Source organism: Trichomycterus rosablanca, chromosome 15, assembly GCF_030014385.1.
Source record: "Trichomycterus rosablanca isolate fTriRos1 chromosome 15, fTriRos1.hap1, whole genome shotgun sequence".
NCBI lineage: Eukaryota > Metazoa > Chordata > Actinopteri > Siluriformes > Trichomycteridae > Trichomycterus > Trichomycterus rosablanca.
The window spans coordinates 18,896,989-18,924,038 of NC_086002.1; the positions used below are offsets into that span (position 1 = coordinate 18,896,989).

At 41.6% G+C, this 27,050-nt stretch overlaps 2 long non-coding RNA genes and 4 other non-coding genes across 6 annotated transcripts; 2 read left to right on the forward strand and 4 right to left on the reverse strand.

The window, feature by feature from the left end:
• Positions 1-4,467: 4,467 nt before the first annotated feature.
• Positions 4,468-5,622, forward strand: LOC134329440 (uncharacterized). The gene is made up of 3 exons (XR_010014873.1): positions 4,468-4,547; positions 5,375-5,461; positions 5,541-5,622. It is a non-coding gene; the product is annotated as an uncharacterized LOC134329440 (long non-coding RNA).
• A 1,652-nt stretch (positions 5,623-7,274) lies between these two features.
• Positions 7,275-7,880, forward strand: LOC134328235 (uncharacterized). The gene is made up of 3 exons (XR_010014711.1): positions 7,275-7,388; positions 7,494-7,622; positions 7,756-7,880. It is a non-coding gene; the product is annotated as an uncharacterized LOC134328235 (long non-coding RNA).
• A 16,479-nt stretch (positions 7,881-24,359) lies between these two features.
• Positions 24,360-24,432, reverse strand: trnaf-gaa (transfer RNA phenylalanine (anticodon GAA)). Its single transcript has one exon. It is a non-coding gene; the product is annotated as a tRNA-Phe (tRNA).
• A 345-nt stretch (positions 24,433-24,777) lies between these two features.
• On the reverse strand, positions 24,778-24,850 carry trnaf-gaa (transfer RNA phenylalanine (anticodon GAA)). The gene has a single exon. It is a non-coding gene; the product is annotated as a tRNA-Phe (tRNA).
• Positions 24,851-25,319: 469 nt separating this feature from the next.
• On the reverse strand, positions 25,320-25,391 carry trnaq-cug (transfer RNA glutamine (anticodon CUG)). The gene has a single exon. It is a non-coding gene; the product is annotated as a tRNA-Gln (tRNA).
• Positions 25,392-26,902: 1,511 nt separating this feature from the next.
• Positions 26,903-26,975, reverse strand: trnaf-gaa (transfer RNA phenylalanine (anticodon GAA)). The gene has a single exon. It is a non-coding gene; the product is annotated as a tRNA-Phe (tRNA).
• Between the last annotated feature and the right edge of the window lie 75 nt (positions 26,976-27,050).

Below are 27,050 nucleotides of genomic sequence, written 5' to 3' on the forward strand. Positions count from 1 at the left end.
CTTCTTTATATTGTTTATATATATACTTCAGATGTTATATATATATATAGATGTTTATGGAGCTCAAACGCTGCCATAAGTATTTGAATCTGAATTTTATAAATTTGAAATATTTCAATCTGAATTTTATAAATTTGAAATATTTAATGGCGTAATTTATAAATTTGAATTTTAACAATGCTTTTTTTGTGATTTGAACTTGTGAGGTGGTGAAATTTGCTGTTGAAAAAATTTCATTTCAAAATTACAACTTGCAATTTTCAGATTTTAAAAATTCAGATAAAAAAATTCAGATCTCTCAGATTCAAATCTCAGAAATACGAATTCAAGCTTGAGGTGAAACATCCGGGTATCCCAGGAAAAGTAAACTTTCCAGAGCGATCGAACGCAGCATTTAACCAATCACAGCGCTGCCTCACCTGCGTTCATGTCTGTGGAGGAGAAATGAATCCCAATGAGGTAAGTGCATCCAAAGTTCTTCAGATCCACACAGTCAGCTAATTATTTATAGTTCTGGTAAATACTCAACGTGCTTTACGGCAAGTTTTATATTTTGCGTTATGTAACGCTGGTGGCGTGATAACGCGCGGGGTAAGGGTAGTTAGCGTTAGCTAGCTTGTTGGTAGTGGTTAGCTAAGAGTTTTGCTTGGCATGAGCTGGTCTGAGTTTAGGAAGTGTATTGGTTAACATTATGGTTATGTGTATGTGTTTCCCTGACATTTTGATGTCAACTTGTCAATGGTTGAAAAGAATTAATTTTGAGGCATAAAGACTATCAGGATCTTGCTAGTTCTAGTTATCAGAGCTAACTACAGGTTGTAAAACAGGCAGTACGTTTCTAAATGTCGTAGTTACTGGTATGCTATTGGCAGTTAGTTAATATTTTTTAAATGCATTAGACTAACTAGCTAAATAAGTGTCTAACAGAGTGTTCCAGAAGAAGTTCATGCCACCATTTTTATACAGTTTTCTCATTCATTCTTGTTAAACCGTTTTATTTTACTTTCTACGATTGGCATCATGGAGGGAATACATGGGATGCAATGAAGGGTACAAATAATAATCATGTTTTGCTTGTATTTATAGGGAAATGCTGATGTTATCAGGTCAGCAAGGCACCTGTTGTCCTTGTTGACCTCACAGTCAGGAAGTGCAGCTCAGAGTCAGTCAGAGTCAGAGAGGTTTTATTGTCATTTCAGCTACATACAAGTACATATTGAAACGAAACAGCGTTCCTCTAGGATCACGGTGTAACACGGTACAAAAAGTGCAAGACAATACAAAACAGTGCAAATACAACAATAATACAAAAAATCCTATAATAAATAACTACAAAAGATATTCCTTATTATCCCTAATCTAAACAAGTAATTAGAAGACAGGACTAAAGACAAGTGTTAGTACATGATGGTGAATAGATGGTACAATGGTTCATGAGGTAGTGACATGTTGTACATTAGCAGCGTAAAATTGGCAATGACGATAAGGTGCCTAAAAAGTAAATATGGTGCAAAATACAAGTAAGGTGCAGAAATTATTGTGCATTTCCAGAAGGTGTGCAAAAATGCAAGTAACAGTCAAAAATGCAAGTAACAGTCAATACAGATCAGTGTGTGGCAGCAGAAAATGTCCGGAGGAAATTGTTATAGTACTGAGTTGAGGAGTCTGATTGCTTGAGGGATAAAACTGTTACACAGTCTGGTTGTGTTGGTCCGGATGCTGCGGTATCGTCTCCCAGACGGGAGCAAAGTAAAAAGTCCATGTGATGGATGTGTTGGATCGTCCACAATGCTGAGAGCTTTGCGGATGCAGCGGGTGTTAAAAATGTCCGTGAGAGATGGAAGAGCGACCCCGATGATCTTTTCAGCTGTCCTCACTACTCGCTGGAGAGTCTTACGGTCCGACGCAGTACAATTTCCGAACCGGCCCTAGTCCCAGCTGGCCCTAGTCAAGAAAATGCCAGGTCTCTTATATATTTTAATGTAGTGAGCTAAATATTTTGTCTTAACAGTGTTACAAGAGCACTGTCTGCTACAATACAAATAATAAATTGTGGTCGAATTGTGAATATCTTAATGCTTTTCATGTTTTTAGGTCCTTTAGGCAGCAGTTCAGTTCAGTTCAGGGTGAGAGAGCAGCTGTTCAGACTGAGATGGCCAGGTTTTACTACCTATTTTGATTATGTACTGTTAAGTAAAGATATACTCTATAACAAATTGACCTTTTTATACTTTCATTGTCATTATTTTTGTAATTGTAATTTCCTGACAGGTCCTTCCCTGGGTTTTTTACCAAAGGACGGGGGAAAAAACGCTTTTCTGCTGCTACACCTGTCCTCTGCAAACCAGCTAAAGTAATGCCATTTATCTTTTACCTCCTACCTCGCCAATATGATCGGACACCTAAGGAAGAAGACCAGTTGTTGCACACGCAAGCTGGGTTGGGGCGTAGGATGGCATACATTGATGAAAATGCTACATACGATGAGGTATGTTTGTTTGATGTCATTTAAAAAAAAATCTAGATCTACTATTCTCAACAGAACATGGTTCTGTTCCCTGTTTGATACGGTGCCTATCAAAACCCAACTCTTAAAATTAAATCTGTAGTCAAGGTAATTGTTTTAGTCCTGTTAAGAAAAGAAAATCGGTATCATCTGCCAAATTTATGAGAAGCCCTTAACATTTTCTGCATTTTTGGTGTTTTTTTTCCTCTCCATATCATTTTTAGATATGTGCACGACTAAAGGAACTGTATCCAAAATTAAAGGAGCTGACAGGTGGTTGGCTTATCTACAAAGCCTCAGGTACATATAGGGATGTTTCTGATGATGCTTTACAACAGGTTTCTTGCAAAAGTATTTAATTTGGGGAAGTCTGGGTACTCTATAATGACAAAGTAATTAACAGAAAAATGGAGGGGGAGGCTGTTGACGGGTATATCTGTCAGGGCTGAGGGTGAACACTGGACTTTTTTCCAACGTGAAAACAGCGGAGAGCGAGCGAACCTGTAGGAAACATTTGCTGAATTTTACAAATAGTGTATTGAATTGAAATCATACATTTTGGATTTGGTATAGCTTTACATTTGGGTCATGTAATTTTAGTACATTTCATAAGCTTTATATGGGAACAAACTTGTAAGATGTCTGAAACATGTTAAAAGAGCGGTAACCCAGTAAATTGCCAGCAAACACTGCTCATTACTGTTGTTTTTGTTTTAAGGAGGGTGGGGTACCCGAAAGCTCACTCTTGTAACACCTGATGATGGTGGATACTGCAGCAACCTTTTGAAAACTGCAAGTCAGAGTGGTAAAGGAGTTCTGTATATAGCTCCTCTTCAGATGGAACTTGATACCTCTCCTCTGCCACCAACCTCGGAAAGCTTCAGTGGCATGCCAAAAGAGAAGTGCCAGAAATGTGGTGTCTTTTACCCGCTTGTCATCCTAACTGCCCATATAAAGTCCTGTGAGGTCATCAATCTAGAGGATGATCAGATTGAAAAAGTAAATAACTTCTTATTCAAACACTGAAAAGTTACATTGATTGTGTGGTACTTTGTGGAATAGTTCATTGGATGGGGATGGAAAATATGAATAAATAAAATCCAGTGGTTTGTTTCTAGACCACATAACAATGAATCCTGATGTCTCTGCACCCTTTTAAAATTAGCATCTAAAAGTTATTACTCAACAAATCTGATCTAAAAAGTCAATCTTTTAACTGTATGTAATAGATGTTATGCACATACTATCATGTTGCACTAGGACAGATTGTGTTTTACTTATTTTAGGCAACCTGTCCCATATGTCAGGAGGAAATGCCACTTGATATTCTGGAAATACACGCAAGTTCGTGCAAAGAAAGGTAGGAGAAATTGACTTAGTCTGTAAAACATCCCTAATCACAGAAACTCCACACTGTTTAGTGGCTCTGAGATGTATTTAGTGTTTATATTGATTGCCCTTTGTGTAAGTTCACAAATATTGGATTTTATGTTTAGAGTATGTCATTGGTGCTGACTTGGCTCCTAAAATGTTATCATAAAGTTCACCTGTTATTTATACGTATGTGTTTAAGGATACCACCTGTAGACATGAGCTTGTCTCAGGAAGGACCATCCACACCCCACACTTCTCCAGGAAATGTCACCCCACTTGCATGTAATGCTGAACCTTCAAATGCAACTCAAGACACATGCATTAATGATTATGGTATGTGGTATGGCCTAATTTTTTTTTAATATATATTTAATTTTTAAATTGAGCTGTTCAGAAGCATCAAGTATAAGTTACAGTACTGATATTTGATCACAGTTTCAAAAATATTAAAATTTTGTTTGTATATCAGACTGGAAAACTCATCCAGATCCTGAAAGAGCAGCAACCCTTTATAGTAAGGGGATTCTTCACTTACATGAGACTGGGAAGCCCCTTTTCATGAACATGGATTTGACAATGAGCAAGGAGGATCAAGACCGAGAACTCCTTGCACTGTACAAGCAGCCAAGTGTGGAATGGGCATGTCCAGTGACATGTAAACTTCAAGGTGACTGTATATACCAGTATAAATTGTGCACATTTACACAGTGGATATTTCTAGTCTGACATTGCTGTTATTTCTGTTTCACTTATTGGCATAGACCAAGTAATGCTCAACGCAATTGGATTAACATACAGCTGAATCTGAACTCTGTAGAGAAAACATTTTACCTTCATAAAGTGCACCTTCCTGATCATGTTTCAACAGTTATACAGAAATAACTTCTGATTCATTTGCAGCATTAAGTGCAGCCATTAACAGTGAAATTTCAAATCAGTCCTTTTTTCATCATCACCTAAATAACTACCCCATAGTTTGTTCATTGATGTGGTCTAAAAAGTACTAAGCTCAACTATTTTTAATTGAATCTCCAAAATCATGTCTTGTAGGGAAAAACAAGCTTGCAAGATTTAGGCTGCAGGTGTTAGGATAAATGTTTCTGGACCTTTTCAAATCAAGAATTGTAAAACCTGTTATATGAATTCAATAAACAATAGGAAATGTCTAATAGAAGTGGACAATGCTCCAAAAATATAGAGTTTGTAGCATATATATTAGGTAATGGTTAATGCTTTTAACCCCAGCACTTTGAGCCAAGATCTTTATTGTGGATGATATACAGTAGAATGACCCTAATTCAATTTCTGATCTTGGAGGGCATTAGTCCAGCACACCTTATTCAACTTGTTAATTGTCAGGTTCATTCTGTTTGTTTGGGCAGAAGAATCACCAAAGTCACTGGACTGGAAATTAATATTCCTGTTGTATATCGATTGAGAGGATTTTTTTGTTATTTCAGTGTGTTATATTTTAATTTGTGTTTTCCATATTAGGAGATGTTGCTGTTGGTGAAGGAGTGACAAGATACTTCTTTTCAGCAGTTATTCAAAGACTTAAAGCTGGCTTCAGTATTAACCTAGGTATGATAATCATTGTTACAAATGTTTATTACCTTTTCTTGGAATCAGAAATGTTGACATGCATGTCTTTTAATTACAGGAAATACTGAAAGGACTTGCCTATTTGAAGGTGAGCCTGATCATCTGGTCCCTTCATCATCCCAATTCCTCACTGAGGGTGACCTGTTTCTAGTAGCTGGACGGATGCTGGGACATTCGTTCTTACAGTGTATCACAAAAGTGAGTACACCCCTCACATTTCTGCAAATATTTTATTATATCTTTTCATGGGACAACACTATAGAAATAAAACTTGGATATAACTTAGAGTAGTCAGTGTACAACTTGTATAGCAGTGTAGATTTACTGTCTTCTGAAAATAACTCAACACACAGCCATTAATGTCTAAATGGCTGGCAACATAAGTGAGTACACCCCACAGTGAACACGTCCAAATTGTGCCCAAAGTGTCAATATTTTGTGTGACCACCATTATTATCCAGCACTGCCTTAACCCTCCTGGGCATGGAATTCACCAGAGCTGCACAGGTTGCTACTGGAATTCTCTTCCACTCCTCCATGATGACATCACGGAGCTGGTGGATGTTAGACACCTTGAACTCCTCCATCTTCCACTTGAGGATGTGCCACAGGTGCTCAATTGGGTTTAGTCCATCACCTTTACCTTCAGCTTCCTCAGCAAGGCAGTTGTCATCTTGGAGGTTGTGTTTGGGGTCGTTATCCCGTTGGAAAACTGCCATGAGGCCCAGTTTTCGAAGGGAGGGGATCATGCTCTGTTTCAGAATGTCACAGTACATGTTGGAATTCATGTTTCCCTCAATGAACTGCAGCTCCCCAGTGCCAGCAACACTCATGCAGCCTAAGACCATGATGCTACCACCACCATGCTTGACTGTAGGCAAGATACAGTTGTCTTGGTACTTCTCACCAGGGCGCCGCCACACATGCTGGACACCATCTGAGCCAAACAAGTTTATCTTGGTCTCGTCAGACCACAGGGCATTCCAGTAATCCATGTTCTTGGACTACTTGTCTTCAGCAAACTGTTTGCGGGCTTTCTTGTGCGTCAGCTTCCTTCTGGGATGACGACCATGCAGACCGAGTTGATGCAGTGTGCGGTGTATGGTCTGAGCACTGACAGGCTGACCTCCCACGTCTTCAACCTCTGCAGCAATGCTGGCAGCACTCATGTGTCTATTTTTTAAAGCCAACCTCTGGATATGACGCCGAACACGTGGACTCAACTTCTTTGGTCGACCCTGGCGAAGCCTGTTCCGAGTGGAACCTGTCCTGGAAAACCGCTGTATGACCTTGGCCACCATGCTGTAGCTCAGTTTCAGGGTGTTAGCAATCTTCTTATAGCCCAGGCCATCTTTGTGGAGAGCAACAATTCTATTTCTCACATCCTCAGAGAGTTCTTTGCCATGAGGTGCCATGTTGAATATCCAGTGGCCAGTATGAGAGAATTGTACCCAAAACACCAAATTTACCAGCCCTGCTCCCCATTTACACCTGGGACCTTAACACATGACACCAGGGAGGGACAACGACACATTTGGGCACAATTTGGACATGTTCACTGTGGGGTGTACTCACTTATGTTGCCAGCTATTTAGACATTAATGGCTGTGTGTTGAGTTATTTTCAGAAGACAGTAAATCTACACTGCTATACAAGCTGTACACTGACTACTCTAAGTTATATCCAAGTTTCATGTCTATAGTGTTGTCCCATGAAAAGATATAATGAAATATTTGCAGAAATGTGAGGGGTGTACTCACTTTTGTGATACACTGTACATGGGGGACCTCGGCTGCCTGGACTCAGCAGAGCAATTGTCCATATACTTCTAGGAGATTCACCTGAGACAGCCACAGTGCAGATAGAAGATTGTCCTGACCATGACATAAGAGAAATCATCAAATTGGTATGTACATAATGTGTTGTAATTTTTTTTTTTTTTTTATTGAAAAAGAAAGTTGAGTTACAGCCATTTATGTATATTGTTTATATTCTACTATTTTGTTTCCAGCTTGATGGAGATGCTGAACTCAGTGATGATGAACGCCAGGCTGTCCTTGACCTGTGTCTTTCTTGGGATCTACCTGGCCCAACCAATACAAACAGAAGGTGGCTCTTTGAACGCCTTTTGTCACATGCGGTAACATGCATTATCTACACATTGATCCCATTTTACTGCAAATTTTAACACTGCTGCCTTAGTGTGGCTGTTTAGTTTTTGAGTAACCAATACATTAAGTTAAGCAGTATTGTGATTTTTGCCAAATCTGCAGGTCATTGGTAGAAGATTACGTCAGTTGAAACAAATTCGGAAAGGACTAAAGGAAACCAAGGTGTGGTCACTGTTGATTGAAAGGAAAGATGTGCAGATTTTTCCAAAGGAGAGCGAATATTTACTTACGCCACAAGTATGTTTATATATATATATATATATATATATATATATACAGTGTATCACAAAAGTGAGTACACCCCTCACATTTCTGCAAATATTTCATTATATCTTTTCATGGGACAACACTATAGACATGAAACTTGGATATAACTTAGAGTAGTCAGTGTACAGCTTGTATAGCAGTGTAGATTTACTGTCTTCTGAAAATAACTCAACACACAGCCATTAATGTCTAAATAGCTGGCAACATAAGTGAGTACACCCCACAGTGAACATGTCCAAATTGTGCCCAAATGTGTCGTTGTCCCTCCCTGGTGTCATGTGTCAAGGTCCCAGGTGTAAATGGGGAGCAGGGCTGTTAAATTTGGTGTTTTGGGTACAATTCTCTCATACTGGCCACTGGATATTCAACATGGCACCTCATGGCAAAGAACTCTCTGAGGATGTGAGAAATAGAATTGTTGCTCTCCACAAAGATGGCCTGGGCTATAAGAAGATTGCTAACACCCTGAAACTGAGCTACAGCATGGTGGCCAAGGTCATACAGCGGTTTTCCAGGACAGGTTCCACTCGGAACAGGCTTCGCCAGGGTCGACCAAAGAAGTTGAGTCCACGTGTTCGGCGTCATATCCAGAGGTTGGCTTTAAAAAATAGACACATGAGTGCTGCCAGCATTGCTGCAGAGGTTGAAGACGTGGGAGGTCAGCCTGTCAGTGCTCAGACCATACGCCGCACACTGCATCAACTCGGTCTGCATGGTCGTCATCCCAGAAGGAAGCTGGCCGCACAAGAAAGCCCGCAAACAGTTTGCTGAAGACAAGCAGTCCAAGAACATGGATTACTGGAATGCCCTGTGGTCTGACGAGACCAAGATAAACTTGTTTGGCTCAGATGGTGTCCAGCATGTGTGGCGGCGCCCTGGTGAGAAGTACCAAGACAACTGTATCTTGCCTACAGTCAAGCATGGTGGTGGTAGCATCATGGTCTTAGGCTGCATGAGTGTTGCTGGCACTGGTGAGCTGCGGTTCATTGAGGGAAACATGAATTCCAACATGTACTGTGACATTCTGAAACAGAGCATGATCCCCTCCCTTCGAAAACTGGGCCTCATGGCAGTTTTCCAACAGGATAACGACCCCAAACACAACCTCCAAGATGACAACTGCCTTGCTGAGGAAGCTGAAGGTAAAGGTGATGGACTAAACCCAATTGAGCACCTGTGGCGCATCCTCAAGTGGAAGGTGGAGGAGTTCAAGGTGTCTAACATCCACCAGCTCCGTGATGTCATCATGGAGGAGTGGAAGAGGATTCCAGTAGCAACCTGTGCAGCTCTGGTGAATTCCATGCCCAGGAGGGTTAAGGCAGTGCTGGATAATAATGGTGGTCACACAAAATATTGACACTTTGGGCACAATTTGGACATGTTCACTGTGGGGTGTACTCACTTATGTTGCCAGCCATTTAGACATTAATGGCTGTGTGTTGAGTTATTTTCAGAAGACAGTAAATCTACACTGCTATACAAGTTGTACACTGACTACTCTAAGTTATATCCAAGTTTCATGTCTATAGTGTTGTCCCATGAAAAGATATAATTAAATATTTGCAGAAATGTGAGGGGTGTACTCACTTTTGTGATACACTGTACACTCTAAACCCGGATTTGGTATAAATAAATTTTTTGAGCAGTCATTAATTATTCTTTCATGTTTTGTAAAAAAATATTGCCATTACTAATTCAAACTAGTTGTTAGCAATACTGAGTTGAAATATGCAGTGCAATTATCACGTTAAGCAAAGATAACTTAATATGGTAAGTTTTTGAGAGGGAGGGGAGGGGAGGGGAGGGGAGGGGAGGGGCCTGTTTGAAACGGCAGCAGAACGTTGCGTGAAGAGCCCTGGTTTATGGCCGCTGCACCCCGAAGCTGTGGGTTTTGAAATCAGTGTTACTACAAATGGTGAGTATGTAAAGGAACTATATCTTAAATGAGACATTTCTGATAAAAAGAAACTTTTCACTGAGAAGAGGCTGACTCAGCTCGGAACAACGTCAGGTCTTTCTCACAAGCAGCTCGAGTGTGCGAGATGGATGAGGAGAAGTTGATCAACGTGCTGGATTTATTAGATTATAGTCTTTATGAAACGTTGTCAACTTTCTTCGTTTGAACGTGTTAATATAAACAAACCATCCGTCACAGAGCTCCTACTTCAGCCGCGGTGCTTCATTTAGTGTGCTATTACTATTTAGCGTAACAATTTTTTTTTATCGGTTCACAGTTTATAGCGTTAGCACATTCCCCCATGCCGCGTCTTTCGCCACCACGCCTCTCGTTGAATCGTTGTGTAGCAGTAATACAGTTATCGACTTCTTAGTCATTAGCCGAGGCTGATAAATGTTTTGCAGTGGAGTTTACAGAACAGAAGTGCAGCTGTTGAGCTAAAAGTTTTCTTATGCTCTTTTTTTTACAGGTTCTTTTGAAGATGCAGTGGAAGTGTAAGTATTGTGAGTTTATATGTGAAAAACGGGGTTACCTATTAAAACATTACAGGTTAAAACATGGGGGTTACAATAGAACGGTGCGATTTTCTTGCTTACACCAAGAATGTTTGTGCACATTTAACTCCATTAATGCACTTAAGGTCCACTTATCTAAGATTCATCAGAAAACCTAACATGCACAGCTGTGTAAATCTGTAAATTCTGACCTAATATCCTACTCATGATACATTCTTGTTATTCTTAAAGGCCCATGTGAGAATGAATGGTGGGTGGGATATTGGTCAGGTGTAGTTGGTTAGGGATAAAACAAGTAGGCTAAGAGGGGATGGAACAAAATTGCTGCAGGCCCAGCCACAGTATTAATTAGTTTTGAAATCTGTATTTTTCAGGTGTACATGGAGTTCAACAGGGTTGTGGGCAAGAACCTCAAGCAAGAGTTCTATGAAAGCATTGATCAGCACAGTCTTCGTCTCATTGAGATATTTCAATCTAAGAGAGGCAACATTGGGCAGCTTTTGTCACAGCTATCACAGCAGACTAAGGTTGGTCCATATCCATTATGTCCTTGCATTGTATTGTTTTTCACAGCTTATGTAATGACGTCACTAAAAATGCAACTATACTAGTTGCGCAATCCAATCAAAATTGTGTTTTCTTATTGACCAGTCATTAACTTGTCATTCTACCCACATATGTAACTGTATTGTTATTTTACTCTCCAAAAGACCAAAGAGCCAACTGACATTCGGACACTGGTGCTCAGAGGGCTTCCTATTGTCCTTGGGGACAGTCCCGCAGACTTCTACAAAGAATGCTCTGTAAGTAACCTCTTACTTTATCAAAGAGTATCAAATGTCAGCGTAACCTTGACTTTTCACTATTGTTTTATAGTTTCTGTTTTTGACAAACAACGTGAGCATAGTTTTATATAGTTTTTATAGATGGTTATTTAAAGAAAAATGTGATTATTGTGCTCTTATGTTGTTAGGACTCTGATGACTCATTCGGCTACCTTGACGTTGCTTTGCTCTCCCCATCCCCCCACCTCAGTCCAGCCTCTCTAAAGATCATCATTGAGGGAGAAGTTGTGATGGACAACATTCAAGACCTGCCAAAAGCTATGTGCATTCTGTTTGGACTTACTTACGCCCTGCATCTCAACTATCACAAATCAATGAGGAACACATTCCAGTTCATCCAACAGGTTCTCCTTTCACTGGGCCACAATGAACTAAAACCCAGATTACAAACTCTGAAAAACCAGCTTGCACTGTAAGTAATTGCTATGGCAAGGTTAATGTGAGAAGGCATGGCTGCTTGTTTTTCCAGTGACTTTTTCCCCACTACAGCCTTGTGTCTCTGTATTCATTGTTATTGTCCATTCTTTGACACCAATAGCACCAACAAACCTTGAAAGTTTGCTAAAATACAATACAAATGTCCTTTTGTCACAAGTGATAAAAAAGGAAATGTTAAACAGTTTTGTTAGATTTTGTATTATGTGAGAACTGATTGAAGTTTGTTGTGGGATGGGAATGTCCAACCACTTGTGTTCTACAGTTCAGGATGTAGACATATTTTCTCAGGACTGCATATTATTGTTCAGTTGACTAGATAAACTTAACACAGTTCATCAGTCAAGTTGATGTTTTAACAGCTTGTATCAAGTTTTAATGTATGTTTTAAAGTGTCCATATTGTTAAATGCTGTGCATACGGGTTCTCAAAACAAACAAAACAAATTACCAAACAGTTTTAATGCCTGTTTTTACTTTTACTTGGCTGACAAATTTGTTATTGACTCCGCAACAAATGAGAACTGCAACATTTTGTCAATAAAATACATTGGAACATTGAAAAGTATTGTTTAATTTCTTTAAAAATTTGTTGAAACAATTTAATGCAAAGTAATCTAAAAAAATTAATTACAAGAAAACATTAAAGTATTAAACATTTTAAGTAGCAATTAATAATGTTATTATTTGTTATATGATTTTTGTATACTTAAAATATTTATTTTCTACAATTTAAACGTAAGAAAAGAGATAATTTATGTGAACTTATGATTTTGAGTAAAGACTACTAATGTAAACTTGATTTGTCTACTGGATCCACTTAAGAGTCTATGTTAATACGACTTGACTTCATTAGTTTCTGCTTGTGTAAAAACTTAAGTAATTTAAGGCAACGGGTTTCCACGCAATTTTCTAGTAAACTCAACTAATCCGGGATAAGAGTGTATATATATATATATATATATATATATATATATATATATATATATATATATATATATATATATATCTCAAGAAAACATTTTTTTATAACACAGAGACTTATGTGGTGTACATGACCTAGTCATATACAAACAGCATTAATTTATAAGAATGCTTTTATTTTTTAAGATACTGCTCCCATACATTCGCTGGCCCACTGAAAGCAGTGCAGATGAAGATGATGATGACTGTCCACTGGAAAACAAGTGTCGCATCTCTGGATATTTTCGGCAGTTCATTGAGACTGGTATGCATTTCTTTACATTATTTTAATGGTGATTGTGCTCTGAATGTACTGTATTCCTGCCATTTTGCCAACATTTTGTACCATTTGGACCAGGAATAAGCCTTATCTAAATAGAAAAAAAATGTACAGTGGTAGACCTGGTGATTCTCTACAGACATAAAACTATCCATGTTGCTACAGTTCAGCTTTATGAAAACTCCCTGGACTACCTCTGCTAAAAATAATTCTGCCGTTCATGTTTTCAGTAACATGGCCAACATATCAATTAGAGGTTTATTTTTTGACTTCACATACATTTTATCCACTTGCTACCCGACATTAACAAAGTGTATTCTCTTTGCATTTATGTCAATATGTTGTGTGTGTACTATTTCTAGCATCCAGCTCTCACCTTAAGGAGTTGGTGAAGTTTTGGATAGGATGGGAAGTGCCAGGCAGCGACATGGTAGTGGAAATCATCAATGGCCTTCTTCCACCTGCTTCTGCACACTACGCTTACCAGGCCACTACACCAGTTACAGCCACTTCCAGGAAGACCTGTTGATGTGTATTGGCACCTCCGATTTTGGTTTTGGGATTATTTAGATACATGGTGTAGTTTAGCATAGGCAAGCCTCTACAGCTTGAAAAGCAAGTTCAGCAAAATGTATACACGTTGTTTGAAAAATTAAGTTAGGTATACCTGCAACAATTTAAAGTTCAAAGTTAACATTTAACCAACATTACTTTTTTTGAAAATGTAATTACATTCCTGTTCAATGGATTTTTCTGCACAAGTATTGTGCAACTAACAGTTTAGTGTAAAAGTGAAAAGTAAACACATTCTCTACAGGAAACAATAATATTGCATGTTTTTCTGCACATTTAAGTACAGTTTATTTACTGAATAATGGGGAGAAAAAAAAAACCTTAAATGTGCAGTGGCCTTTCTGTACCCTTCCCCCCGTATGTTAAATTCAGTAAATATACAGTTGCATTAAAACATACAGAGGCTGGGTGTCTGTAGTGGATGTGTTCATTGATTTTTCTAAGTGGACAAAAATGTTCTTTCACCATGGTTATACACATTTTTACACAGCTAATTCGGTATGAACGTAGTGGGTGTGCAAACATCGTTACAACTATGCATGTCTTTAAAAGTTTGTTCGCATTCTTATACTGCTGTCACACTGCTAGCCTTGGTGTGCTTATATGTGCCACGCCCCTCTTCTCTGTGAGCACACTCACGCCTGCCATGCCTCACTCCTGATTGGTCCCCCTGAGCAATCAGCCCCAGCTGTTCCTAATCAGGGACCAGTTTAAAAAGGACAGCTGAGGAACAGGCTGGCAGGGGTTATTTTGGTTTATGGTGGTTATTTTTGACTTGTTTGTGTTGGACTTCCTAGGTGATTACTTTGGTTTCTTTTGACTCTGGTTTGCTCTATGTTTCTGGCACTTGTTTGTAGTCAGTTCCTAGTTTGTGTTCCTAGCCTGTGTTTAGCCAGTGTTCCTAGCCTGTGTTTAGCCAGTGTTCCTAGCCTGTGTTTAGCCAGTGTTCCTAGCCTGTGTTTAGCCAGTGTTCCTAGCCTGTGTTTAGCCAGTGTTCCTAGCCTGTGTTTAGCCAGTGTTCCTAGCCTGTGTTTAGCCAGTGTTCCTAGCCTGTGTTTAGCCAGTGTTCCTAGCCTGTGTTTAGCCAGTGTTCCTAGCCTGTGTTTAGCCAGTGTTCCTAGCCTGTGTTTAGCCAGTGTTCCTAGCCTGTGTTTAGCCAGTGTTCCTAGCCTGTGTTTAGCCAGTGTTCCTAGCCTGCGTTTAGCCAGTGTTCCTAGCCTGCGTTTAGCCAGTGTTCCTAGCCTGCGTTTAGCCAGTGTTCCTAGCCTGCGTTTAGCCAATGTTCCTAGCTTATGTTTAGCCTATGTTCCTAACCTATGTTTAGTCTGTATCCCTAGTTTATATTCTCAGTCCGTGTTCCCAGTCTGTGTTCCCAGTCCGTGTACCTAGTTCATGTTCCATACTCTTGTCATTCCCTTGTTTAGTTCATTAATAAATATCTTGCCCTACATCTCTGCGTGTGTGTCCGCCCCCTTTGTCTTGTCTTTGTTTAGTCCTTAGCCCCACCGTGACATAATAACCCCTCTCTAGGACACAGCGAGATGTTTAGTCTTAGTAATTTTCCGGAGTTTGACTCCATGAGGTTTCCTCTAATCTTCTTACTTTACAAGCCAGCTCCCTATGATGGAAGCGACCTTTTGGTTGAGGGCTTTCTGCTTCAGAGCCAGCTCTACCTGCAAAACCTTCTCGACCCGCAGCCTTCTGAAACACAAAAGGTGATGTTCATGATGTCTAGGCTGAAGGGTGCTGCGCGAGAATGGGCGAGGCAGCTCTGGACTGAGAAGGGAGCAGTGCTGAACTCTGTGCAAGAGTTTGAGGGCCTCATGCGAGCTCAATTTTCTCGTCGTCACCCCAAGGGCTCCAGGGGTCTTTTTGTTTGTTCACCGGCCCCAGTGCCGTGTTCTCAAGTTCGGGTCAGTCCTAGGCCTAGGCGTCTGTCCAAGTCTGTCCAATGTCTCCAGTGTTTTCGCAGCTGAGTCCAGTTTCTCCAGGGTCCAAACAGCTGACTTCTGACGCATATCCAGGGTCCAAGCAGCTGATTTCGGACGCCTCTCCAGTGTTTTCGCAGCTGAGTCCAGTTTCTCCAGGGTCCAAACAGCTGACTTCTGACGCATATCCAGGGTCCAAGCAGCTGATTCCGGACGCCTCGCCAGTGTTTTTGCAGCTGAGTCCGGTCTTTCCAGGGTCCAAACAGCTGACTTTTGACGCATATCCAGGGTCCAAGCAGCTGATTTCGGACGCCTCTCCAGTGTTTTCGCAGCTAACTTCGGACGCCTCTCCAGGGTCCACGCAGCTGAATGACGTTTCTCCAGTGTTTTCTCAAGTGACTTCGGACGCCTCTCCAGGGTCCTCACCGTTGTTTCAAGGAGTTTCTCAAGGATTTTTGCAGCTGACTTCGGACGCCTCTCCAGGGTCCACGCAGCTGAATGACGTTTCTCTAGTGTTTTCGCAAGTGACTTCGGACACCTCTCCAGGGTCCTCACAGTTGAGTACTGTTTCTCCAGTGTTTTCGCAAGTGACTTCAGACGCCTCTCCAGGGTCCTCACAGCTGAGTGACGTTTCTCCAGTGTTTTCGCAAGTGACTTCAGACGCCTCTCCAGGGTCCTCACCGTTGTTTCAAGGAGTTTCTCAAGTATTTTTGCAGCTGACTTCGGACGCCTCTCCAGGGTACTCGCAGCTAAGTGACGTTTCCCCAGTGTTTTCTCAAGTGACTTCGGACGCCTCTCCAGGGTCCTCACCGTTGTTTCAAGGAGTTTCTCAAGGATTTTTGCAGCTGACTTCGGACGCCTCTCCAGGGTCCACGCAGCTGAATGACGTTTCTCTAGTGTTTTCGCAAGTGACTTCAGACGCCTCTCCAGGGTCCTCACTGTTGTTTCAAGGAGTTTCTCAAGGATTTTTGCAGCTGACTTCGGACGCCTCTCCAGGGTACTCGCAGCTAAGTGACGTTTCCCCAGTGTTTTTGCAAGTGACTTCGGACACCTCTCCAGGGTCCTCACAGCTGAGTGATGTTTCTCTAGTGTTTTCGCAAGTGACTTCGGACGCCTCTCCAGGGTCCTCAATGCTTAATTTAGGAGTTTCTCAAGGATGTGTGCAGTTGATTAATGACGTTTCTCCAGTGTTTTCGCAGTTAACTTCGGATGCCTTTCCAGAGTCCTCACAGCTGTTTCAAGGAGTTTCTCAAGGATTTTCGCAGCTGACTTCGGACGCCTCTCCAGGGTCCTCACAGCTGAGTGATGTTTCTCTAGTGTTTTCGCAGCTGACTTTGGACGCCTCTCCAGGGTCCTCGCAGCTGACTGACGTTTCTCCAGTGTTTTCGCAAGTGACTTTGGACACCACTCCAGAGTCCTCACAGCTGAATCAAGGAGATTCTCAAGGATTTGTGCAGCTGATTAATGACGTTTCTCCAGTGTTTTTGCAGCTGACTCCCGAAGCCTCTTCGCCAGGCTCACCGCAGCTGACTCCCGAAGCCTCTTCGCCAGGCTCACCGCAGCTGACTCCCGAAGCCTCTTCGCCAGGCTCACCGCAGCTGACTCCCGAAGCCTCTTCGCCAGGCTCACCGCAGCTGACTCCCGAAGCCTCTTCGCCAGGCTCACCGCAGCTGACTCCCGAAGCCTCTTCGCCAGGCTCACCGCAGCTGACTCCCGAAGCCTCTTCGCCAGGCTCACCGCAGCTGACTCCCGAAGCCTCTTCGCCAGGCTCACCGCAGCTGACTCCCGAAGCCTCTTCGCCAGGCTCACCGCAGCTGACTCCCGAAGCCTCTTCGCCAGGCTCACCGCAGCTGACTCCCGAAGCCTCTTCGCCAGGCTCACCGCAGCTGACTCCCGAAGCCTCTTCGCCAGGCTCACCGCAGCTGACTCCCGAAGCCTCTTCGCCAGGCTCACCGCAGCTGACTCCCGAAGCCTCTTCGCCAGGCTCACCGCAGCTGACTCCCGAAGCCTCTTCGCCAGGCTCACCGCAGCTGACTCCCGAAGCCTCTTCGCCAGGCTCACCGCAGCTGACTCCCGAAGCCTCTTCGCCAGGCTCACCGCAGCTGACTCCCGAAGCCTCTTCGCCAGGCTCACCGCAGCTGACTCCCGAAGCCTCTTCGCCAGGCTCACCGCAGCTGACTCCCGAAGCCTCTTCGCCAGGCTCACCGCAGCTGACTCCCGAAGCCTCTTCGCCAGGCTCACCGCAGCTGACTCCCGAAGCCTCTTCGCCAGGCTCACCGCAGCTGACTCCCGAAGCCTCTTCGCCAGGCTCACCGCAGCTGACTCCCGAAGCCTCTTCGCCAGGCTCACCGCAGCTGACTCCCGAAGCCTCTTCGCCAGGCTCACCGCAGCTGACTCCCGAAGCCTCTTCGCCAGGCTCACCGCAGCTGACTCCCGAAGCCTCTTCGCCAGGCTCACCGCAGCTGACTCCCGAAGCCTCTTCGCCAGGCTCACCGCAGTTGATTTCTGTTCCTGAGTTGGTGCCCCCTGATGGCACTCCTGTTCCTGAGTTGGTGTCCTCCGACGGCACTCCTGTTCCTGAGTTGGTGTCCTCCGACGGCACTTCTGTTCCTGAGTTGGTGTCCTCCGACGGCACTCCTGTTCCTGAGTTGGCGCCCCCTGATGGCGCTCCTGTTCCAAAGTTGGAGTCCTTTGATGGTGCTTCTGTTCCCGAGTTGGCGCCCTCCGATGGCGCTCTTGTTCCCGAGTCGGTGCCCCCTGATGGCACTCCTGTCTCCAAAGGCGCTCCTGTCAAGTCAGCACCCCCAGAGGGTGCTCCTGGTTCTTTATCAGCACCCACCGACGGCGCATCTGAACTTTTGTCATGCCTGCCTGAGGACATTTTTAATGACTTCAAATTTACCCCGCAGGGCCCAGGACCTCCTTGTTTTTGTTTTTTTTAGGCACTCCAGGTGTAGTGCCTTTGGGAGGGGCATCTGTCACACTGCTAGCCTTGGTGTGCTTATATGTGCCACGCCCCTCTTCTCTGTGAGCACACTCACTCCTGCCATGCCTCACTCCTGATTGGTCCCCCTGAGCAATCAGCCCCAGCTGTTCCTAATCAGGGACCAGTTTAAAAAGGACAGCTGAGGAACAGGCTGGCAGGGGTTATTTTGGTTTATGGTGGTTATTTTTGACTTGTTTGTGTTGGACTTCCTAGGTGATTACTTTGGTTTCTTTTGACTCTGGTTTGCTCTATGTTTCTGGCACTTGTTTGTAGTCAGTTCCTAGTTTGTGTTCCTAGCCTGTGTTTAGCCAGTGTTCCTAGCCTGTGTTTAGCCAGTGTTCCTAGCCTGTGTTTAGCCAGTGTTCCTAGCCTGTGTTTAGCCAGTGTTCCTAGCCTGTGTTTAGCCAGTGTTCCTAGCCTGTGTTTAGCCAGTGTTCCTAGCCTGTGTTTAGCCAGTGTTCCTAGCCTGCGTTTAGCCAGTGTTCCTAGCCTGCGTTTAGCCAGTGTTCCTAGCCTGCGTTTAGCCAGTGTTCCTAGCCTGCGTTTAGCCAGTGTTCCTAGCCTGCGTTTAGCCAGTGTTCCTAGCCTGCGTTTAGCCAGTGTTCCTAGCCTGCGTTTAGCCAGTGTTCCTAGCTTATGTTTAGTTTGTGTTCCTAGCCTGTGTTTAGCCAGTGTTCCTAGCCTGTGTTTAGCCAGTGTTCCTAGCCTGTGTTTAGCCAATGTTCCTAGCTTATGTTTAGCCTATGTTCCTAACCTATGTTTAGTCTGTATCCCTAGTTTATATTCCCAGTCCGTGTTCCCAGTCTGTGTTCCCAGTCCGTGTACCTAGTTCATGTTCCATACTCTTGTCATTCCCTTGTTTAGTTCATTAATAAATATCTTGCCCTACATCTCTGCGTGTGTGTCCGCCCCCTTTGTCTTGTCTTTGTTTAGTCCTTAGCCCCACCGTGACAACTGCAGAGAAGTATTTTTCTTTAAAGATGGTTATCAATACTGTCATGCAAAAACCCTTTTTGTAACCATACACACTTACTTTCATTTAACAAAACATTGGACACGAGTGACAATTTTGGAAGGATGTAAAATCTTTTATTTGTAAGTGTTCTACTTAAAATTGTGAGTTAGAAATAAAATTTTATGTCTACAGAATTATGAATGCCTTTTTTTATGGGGACATATTTGTACTCCCTATAAGCAAACTGTACTAGTTTTAGCAGACATTGATAAAACAAACTTAAATGTTTAAGGAAATAGTGTCTTAACATTTCCACTGTTTTCCATTGGAAAACAATCCACTGTGGCAGTTTTCTTGCTATCACCCCATCATCCTCCAAAATGCATTCAGCAAATTCACTCCAAAAGAGCCTGGCAGAACTGCACGGCAGCCATATAGATATCAACAACACGTGACAGTGATGTTGCTCTGGGGTCAATGAAGTCTCTGAGTGCTGTAAACTGCTCTGCTGTAAGTGGACAGCCTGTTGCAGGAACATGAATTCCAGCATTTCTAATGTGAGGTAACCCACTGCTCTCCCAATCAATCTCTGGGATGTCCAACACCTAGATTTAAAAAAAGCGCAAAAGTTCACTTATCAAGGAAATGCATCGTACCAACCAACAGTTTGAAATTTCTTATGGTACTTGTGGCTTAAACCAGGGGTTCCAAACCCTGGTCCTGGAGTACCCCATGCCCTGCATGTTAGTGTTTTCCCTGCTCCCAGTACACCCAAACCACCAAATAAGTTCATTAACAAACCCTCCCTTAGGTGAAAGAGGTGCGTTAGAGGAAAAAAATACACAAAATAAAAAAATACAGGGCCGGGTAATCCAGGGTCAGTGTTGAAACACTGTGACCAAAACTTCCAAGTGGATTAGAGTAAATAAGGATATGTGATGGGTAACATACCTAGGTCAAAGGCTCTGGATGACAAACCCATTATCTTAAATCTTTAATTAACATCTATTAAAATAGTGTTGCTCATTTATAAATCATTAGCTAAAATTTGAATAAACAGCTATTAAACTGTCTAAAAATACCTTACTAATTTGTTTGCAGGCTGTTACATACACACACAAAATAATACAACCATTTTAAGTTGAAACAGTTGGTACCTCCTCATTTTGGGGCTCCTGAACTGGCTGATAAACATGTCCTATTGCCCACAGCTGGTTCGGAGTCATGTTGCCTTCTGTTCTTAAGGGGTGGTTGTCCCAGCCATCTCGAAAAATGTCCAGGTCATCTTGAAGTCTTGGTACAAAGGTGTAATGGCAACAGAAAAGATGTGTTTGGTCTGCAATGTCAAGATAGTTGCCTTCCTCAAGATAGTGGAGGACATCATAGTACACGCTGGTCACTGCAGTCCATACATCTCGCCATAATCTCTCGATACTTAAAAGTAAAAGTACTACACATCAGACTTTATCACATGACAGTAAAGACTGCTGTAGCAGATTCTATTTACTATATGAAATGGTCTTGTTTTGAAATAATTATTTATAGAAAGCATGTTATAATTCCTGAATAAACATAAAAAGTTGGGTTAGGGCCAAAACGCAGGTAAAAGCATGTCATTTGTTAATCAACTAAAATAATTAATTGTTGCATTAAGAGCAGGACAATCATCAAAGTATGTTGGACATCAGCCCCCTGGGGCCATAGTGACAACTGGGTTACGCACCGCTGGTTGTGGACACTTTTTCCAGAAATGAAACTGCTCCTCCCAGTTCCACGGACTGTGAACATGAAGCGTGCTATCTGGACATTCTCAACTCCCTGATCCGCCCTTACTCTAGAATGTTGCAGAATATATTACAATTTGTGAATGTTACAATTATTAACTTAATACTACATATTCCTGTAGCTACTAAGCAAAGCACTAGCAATGGCAAAATCATGAGTTTGGCTGAAATGATGAAAAAATGAATGTATGTTTAATACTTTAAGCTGATTTATAATTAAAAGTGTGTTTTAAAAAAATATTTAAAATATTATTACAATATGCTCAACAGTTACTGGAACAAAATGAAAAAGCTTATCACAATGTAATTAACCCAAGTCATTATGTGCACATTTTATAGAGTATTGTAAAATACCTAAGAGGGAATCCAAATCTGTCCACTGACTCCTGGAAGAAGGTCAGTGCAGTTGAGGAGGTTGCAGGTTGTTCGTGGCAGCTCCCAGGTACATTATCTATATAATATAAAAAAGAAGTCCAGGTTTCTTAACAGTATGATATAGCAAACAAAACAATTGCAATAAAATAATTTAAAACATTTTACAAAATACATAGGTATCACATTACGACAAGGCGTTGATGCTACTTTTCACCAACCAAAAAGAGAAAGAAAGATAAACTGCAAGATTTAAAAGGTACTGCAATTAAAGAAACAATTATTCATAAAATCACCTTTCTTGAGAAGCCATCCACTCCACCAAACACGACAATGTTGAACCTAATATGAGACAAAAACTGTTTAATAGGTAACATAAATAATTTTAATAGGAACATAGAATGACACATACCTAATTAGTTTATGATTAGTATCAATGTGCATCATTGACTTGGGGCCTGGAACTGAATATCTTCTTCGGACAACGCAACCCATCTCTGTCATCCTGGACAAGACTCCGAGTGTGTCAACGCGATGAAGCGATGCTCTAACACGGTCATACTGTACTCTGTGCCCTTCAGCCGCCAAGATGCCCTTCACCATCCTATAGCCAGAGTGTGGCATTCTGGATGTAATATCAGACACCAGTGTGTCCAGCTCTTCATCCGAGAGAGTACTGTAGTGTGCCCTAACTAAGAGATTGTACTCTGTCATACGCCTATGAACAGTCCTTTCTGACACTCCTAACAGACCAGCAACGCATGAGATAGGCAAATTCATGTCAAGTAAACTGGTCAGGTATTCTTGACTGATGACTACTTTTGGTCGTCCAAGACACCCTTGTTCCAGCTGTGCAACCACCATGTGCGTCTCATTCTGTTGCTTTGCCATGTTAATTGCAGTATTTAGCTCCGTTAAAGCTTCCAATATGTTATGGGGTATGTTGATCTGAGGGCAGATGGCAGTGAGGAAAACTAGTTCTTGAGCACAGACAAATTCCATATAGTCTAAATCCAAAGGCATCCTGTCAAGGACACGCTCCAGACGCGAGCGAAGCCTCCCCCAAATATGATCCAAAAGTAAGGTTAGTTGCTAAACAGAAAACAAGAACAAACAAGTTTTAATTACCATGTCATTTAAACACAGTAATTCCTAACAGTCGACTCTCGAATGAAAGTCAAATCTTACATTTAAATAGTTCCTAGCAGACCACAGCTCTGTAGAGATGAGTGTCAACCTCAGCTGACCAGATGAGTCGAACCAGGTGTGTTAGGTAAATGACAACGGAATATCCATGCCTTCCTAAACTCAGACCAGCTCATGCCAAGCAAAACTCTTAGCTAACCACTACCAACAAGCTAGCTAACGCTAACTACCCTTACCCCGCGCGTTATCACGCCACCAGCGTTACATAACGCAAAATATAAAACTTGCCGTAAAGCGCGTTGAGTATTTACCAGAACTATAAATAATTAGCTGACTGTGTGGATCTGAAGAACTTTGGATGCACTTACCTCATTGGGATTCATTTCTCCTCCACAGACATGAACGCAGGTGAGGCAGCGCTGTGATTGGTTAAATGCTGCGTTCGATCGCTCTGGAAAGTTTACTTTTCCTGGGATACCCGGATGTTTCACCTCAAGCTTGAATTCGTATTTCTGAGATTTGAATCTGAGAGATCTGAATTTTTTTTATCTGAATTTTTTAAATCTGAAAATTGCAAGTTGTAATTTTGAAATGAAATTTTTTCAACAGCAAATTTCACCACCTCACAAGTTCAAATCACAAAAAAGCATTGTTAAAATTCAAATTTATAAATTACGCCATTAAATATTTCAAATTTATAAAATTCAGATTGAAATATTTCAAATTTATAAAATTCAGATTCAAATACTTATGGCAGCGTTTGAGCTCCATAGATGTTGTGTTTCACTCTAGATGCTTGTTTATTTTGTTTTGTTTATTAGGATTTTAACGTCACGTTTTACACTTTGGTTACATTCATGACAGGAACATTCACCTCACTTGCATGTCTTTGGACTGTGGGAGGAAACCGGAGCACCCGCAGGAAACCCACGCGGACACGAGAAAGACATGCAAACCACACAGAAAGGACCCGGGCTCTTCACCTGGGGATCGAACCCAGGACCTTCTTGCCATGGGGCGACAGTGTTAACCACTTAGCCACCGTGCCGCCCCACTCTAGATGCAAATGTACAAATAATATACACAATCAGACCTTTTTGACTAATTGAGATGGGTCTTTGTTTTTGTATTTTATAATTTATTGTTGGAGCACTCTGTTCCATGTTGAGTATATAAATAAAGCAATTTAAATAATAAACATTTAATACAATGTTTTTTTACATTAGTAATTCATTTTACATGTAATTTGGTAATAAATTAATTTAGGCAAAAAAAATCTAAGGAGCCACTTGGGAGCCGAAAGAGCCGGCTCTTTTTAGTGAGCCGAGCCAAAAGAACCGGCTCTCTAAAAGGAGCCGAAATTCCCATCACTACTAAGTATTGAGTGCTGTACATGCTCATACTTTTTATGTTCCTACTTTTCAGCTGGCCAACATTTCTAAAAATCCTTTTTTTTGTATTGGTCTTAAGTAATATTCTAATTTTCTGAGATACTGAATTTGGGGTTTTCATTAGTTGTCAGTTATAATCATCAACATTAAAAGAAATAAACATTTGAAATATATCAGTCTGTGTGTAATGAATGAATATAATATACAAGTTTCACTTTTTGAATGGAAATTTTTCATGATATTCTAATTTTATGACCAGCACCTGTATGTTCACAGTATACAATGAATGTTTTAAAATAGGACTTTTTCCTGCCGAAACCCGGGATCGAACCAGGGACCTTTAGATCTTCAGTCTAACGCTCTCCCAACTGAGCTATTTCGGCAGCCACGTGACAGTCTCTGAAACTGAAGGCAGAGCATTCACAATTCAGCAGCCTTTAAATTTTAACATGCTCTGTTTGTTTCTAAAGAAACCTTTATGTGCACACTGGAGAGGTGATGGTTTAAAACAGCTGGCATGCCAACACTTACATTGTCAATTACACCAAACATTATCCATTGATAATCGATTATCCAACCCAAACCCAGGAACCTAACCAGCAACCTCTAAGCTTTACTGAGGAAGCCTTTAACAACCTAAACCCAGGTTCAGAGCAGGGTCTGGGTGTTATTGAGGCAGGCTGTATGTTCAGAGTATACAATGAATGTTTTAAAACAGGACTTTTTCCTGCTGAAACCCGGGATTGAACCAGGGACCTTTAGATCTTCAGTCTAACGCTCTCCCAACTGAGCTATTTCGGCAGCCATGTGCTATTTTCTGAAACTGAAGGCAGAGCATTCACAATTCAGCAGCCTTTAAATTTTAACATGCTCTGTTTGTTTCTAAACAAACCTTTATGTGCACACTGGAGAGGTGATGGTTTAAAACAGCTGGCATGCCAATACTTACATTGTCAATTACACCAAACAGTATCCATTGAAACTCGATTTTCCACGTTGACTAGCGCTGGTAGCAAAAAGTACTTTTTCTTGATCAGAGAAGGAAAAATTTATCAATGAAATCATGCAGACATTTTACTTGATATGCCTTGAAAGATTTTGGTTACATTTTTCTACCATTTAAACACCAAGTTTTAATAATAGAGATAAACATGCATTATTTCCACTACAGTGGCTGGAGTGGTAAACTAAGCATACAAAAACGAAATACTGACAGACATTTCAAGAAGGCTGTGATGGTAAATCCCACTAGGCAAAGAAAGATGATCTCAGGTTCCACCGAGACTTGAACTCGGATTACTGGATTCAGAGTCCAGAGTGCTAACCATTACACCATGGAACCACACAAAGGCTTGTTCTGAAAGCTCAATGTTTATAACATTTTCTATAACATTGTATTGCAATTATTAGACCTCTAGGTTTAATTCATGTTTTCCATCTTGTCAACTTGATTTTCATTTCATTTTCTATCAAACCAAACAAATCCATCTGAGTGGAATGTTCATAATTAAAGAACACACTGCCCAGCTTGGCTTACTTCATAATAGCTACAGTATTATAACTTTCTTTGTGCAGCAGTGTGTGTCTTTGCTCAGCTGAGTGCATTCACTTGTGACTACAGTGATCTCAGCTCAAATATCAATGGAACCTCTTAGACCATTGTTTCTTTTACTGCCGTCTATTAGACATCTTAGAAGCAGTCTGTTAAGCTTTCTAAATCCATAAAACAGATGCCTGCCAACTGTATGAAAGAATTGTACATGAAGTACCAAATGTGACCACTAGATGTCATGCCTGTAAAAGTGGAGCTAAATCTGCTCTTTGCGTTTCTCTTTGAAACAGTATTATTTTTCTCCAATTATTTCAAGAGTTGTTTACAGCCATGTAGCATCATCACTTGCATTCAGTTAAGACTGCAAAAGACAAAAAAAAAAAAGAGACGGCAGTGCATTTCAAACTACTGACTTTAGCTTTTGCTTGGGCTCTGTGTGCTACAGAGCAAACCGATAAGCGCAGCTTAGGGATGTTTCAAGGCAGCTCTTTTCCTCCAAAACCCGGGAACGAACAAGGGACCTCTAATCATTACTAAGGAAGCCTTTCACAACCTAAACCCTGGTTCGGAGCAAGGGCTAGGTGTTACTTCGGCAGCCTGTATGTTCAGAGTAGACAAGAGTTTTTTTAAAACAGCTTTTTTACTGCCAAAACCCAGGATCGAACCAGGTAACTTCAGTCTAACGCATTCTCAACTGAGCTATTTCGGCAGCCGCACACCAGTCTCAGAAACTGAAGGCAGAGCATTCACAGTTCAGCAGCCTTCATCTTTTAACAGACTCTGTTTCTGAACAAACCTTTATGTGCACACTGGAGCAGAGATGCTTTAAAACACTTCTTTTACTGTCAATACCCAAGAACAAACGTTTACCCTTTTCAGTCTGTTCTGCTCCCCACTGAACTATTTCTGCACAGAAACAGTTGGATAAAAAATGTGTGATGGGGCCCTGTGTGTGTCTTACTAAACTTATAGGTGCAGTAAGGACAAAGAAAGTGTTTAAAAACAAAAATCCATTCACTGCCACAACCCCAAAATGTATTAGAGTCATTTAAATATTTAGTCTGACGCTCTCCCAACTAGGTCATTTTGGCATCCAACACTTACATTGTCAATTACACCAAACATTATCCATTGATAATCGATTATCCAACCCAAACCCAGGAACCTAACCAGGAACCTCTAAGCTTTACTGAGGAAGCCTTTAACAACCTAAACCCAGGTTCAGAGCAGGGTCTGGGTGTTATTGAGGCAGGCTGTATGTTCAGAGTATACAATGAATGTTTTAAAATAGGACTTTTTCCTGCCGAAACCCGGGATCGAACCAGGGACCTTTAGATCTTCAGTCTAACGCTCTCCCAACTGAGCTATTTCGGCAGCCATGTGACAGTCTCTGAAACTGAAGGCAGAGCATTCACAATTCAGCAGTCTTTAAATTTTAACATGCTCTGT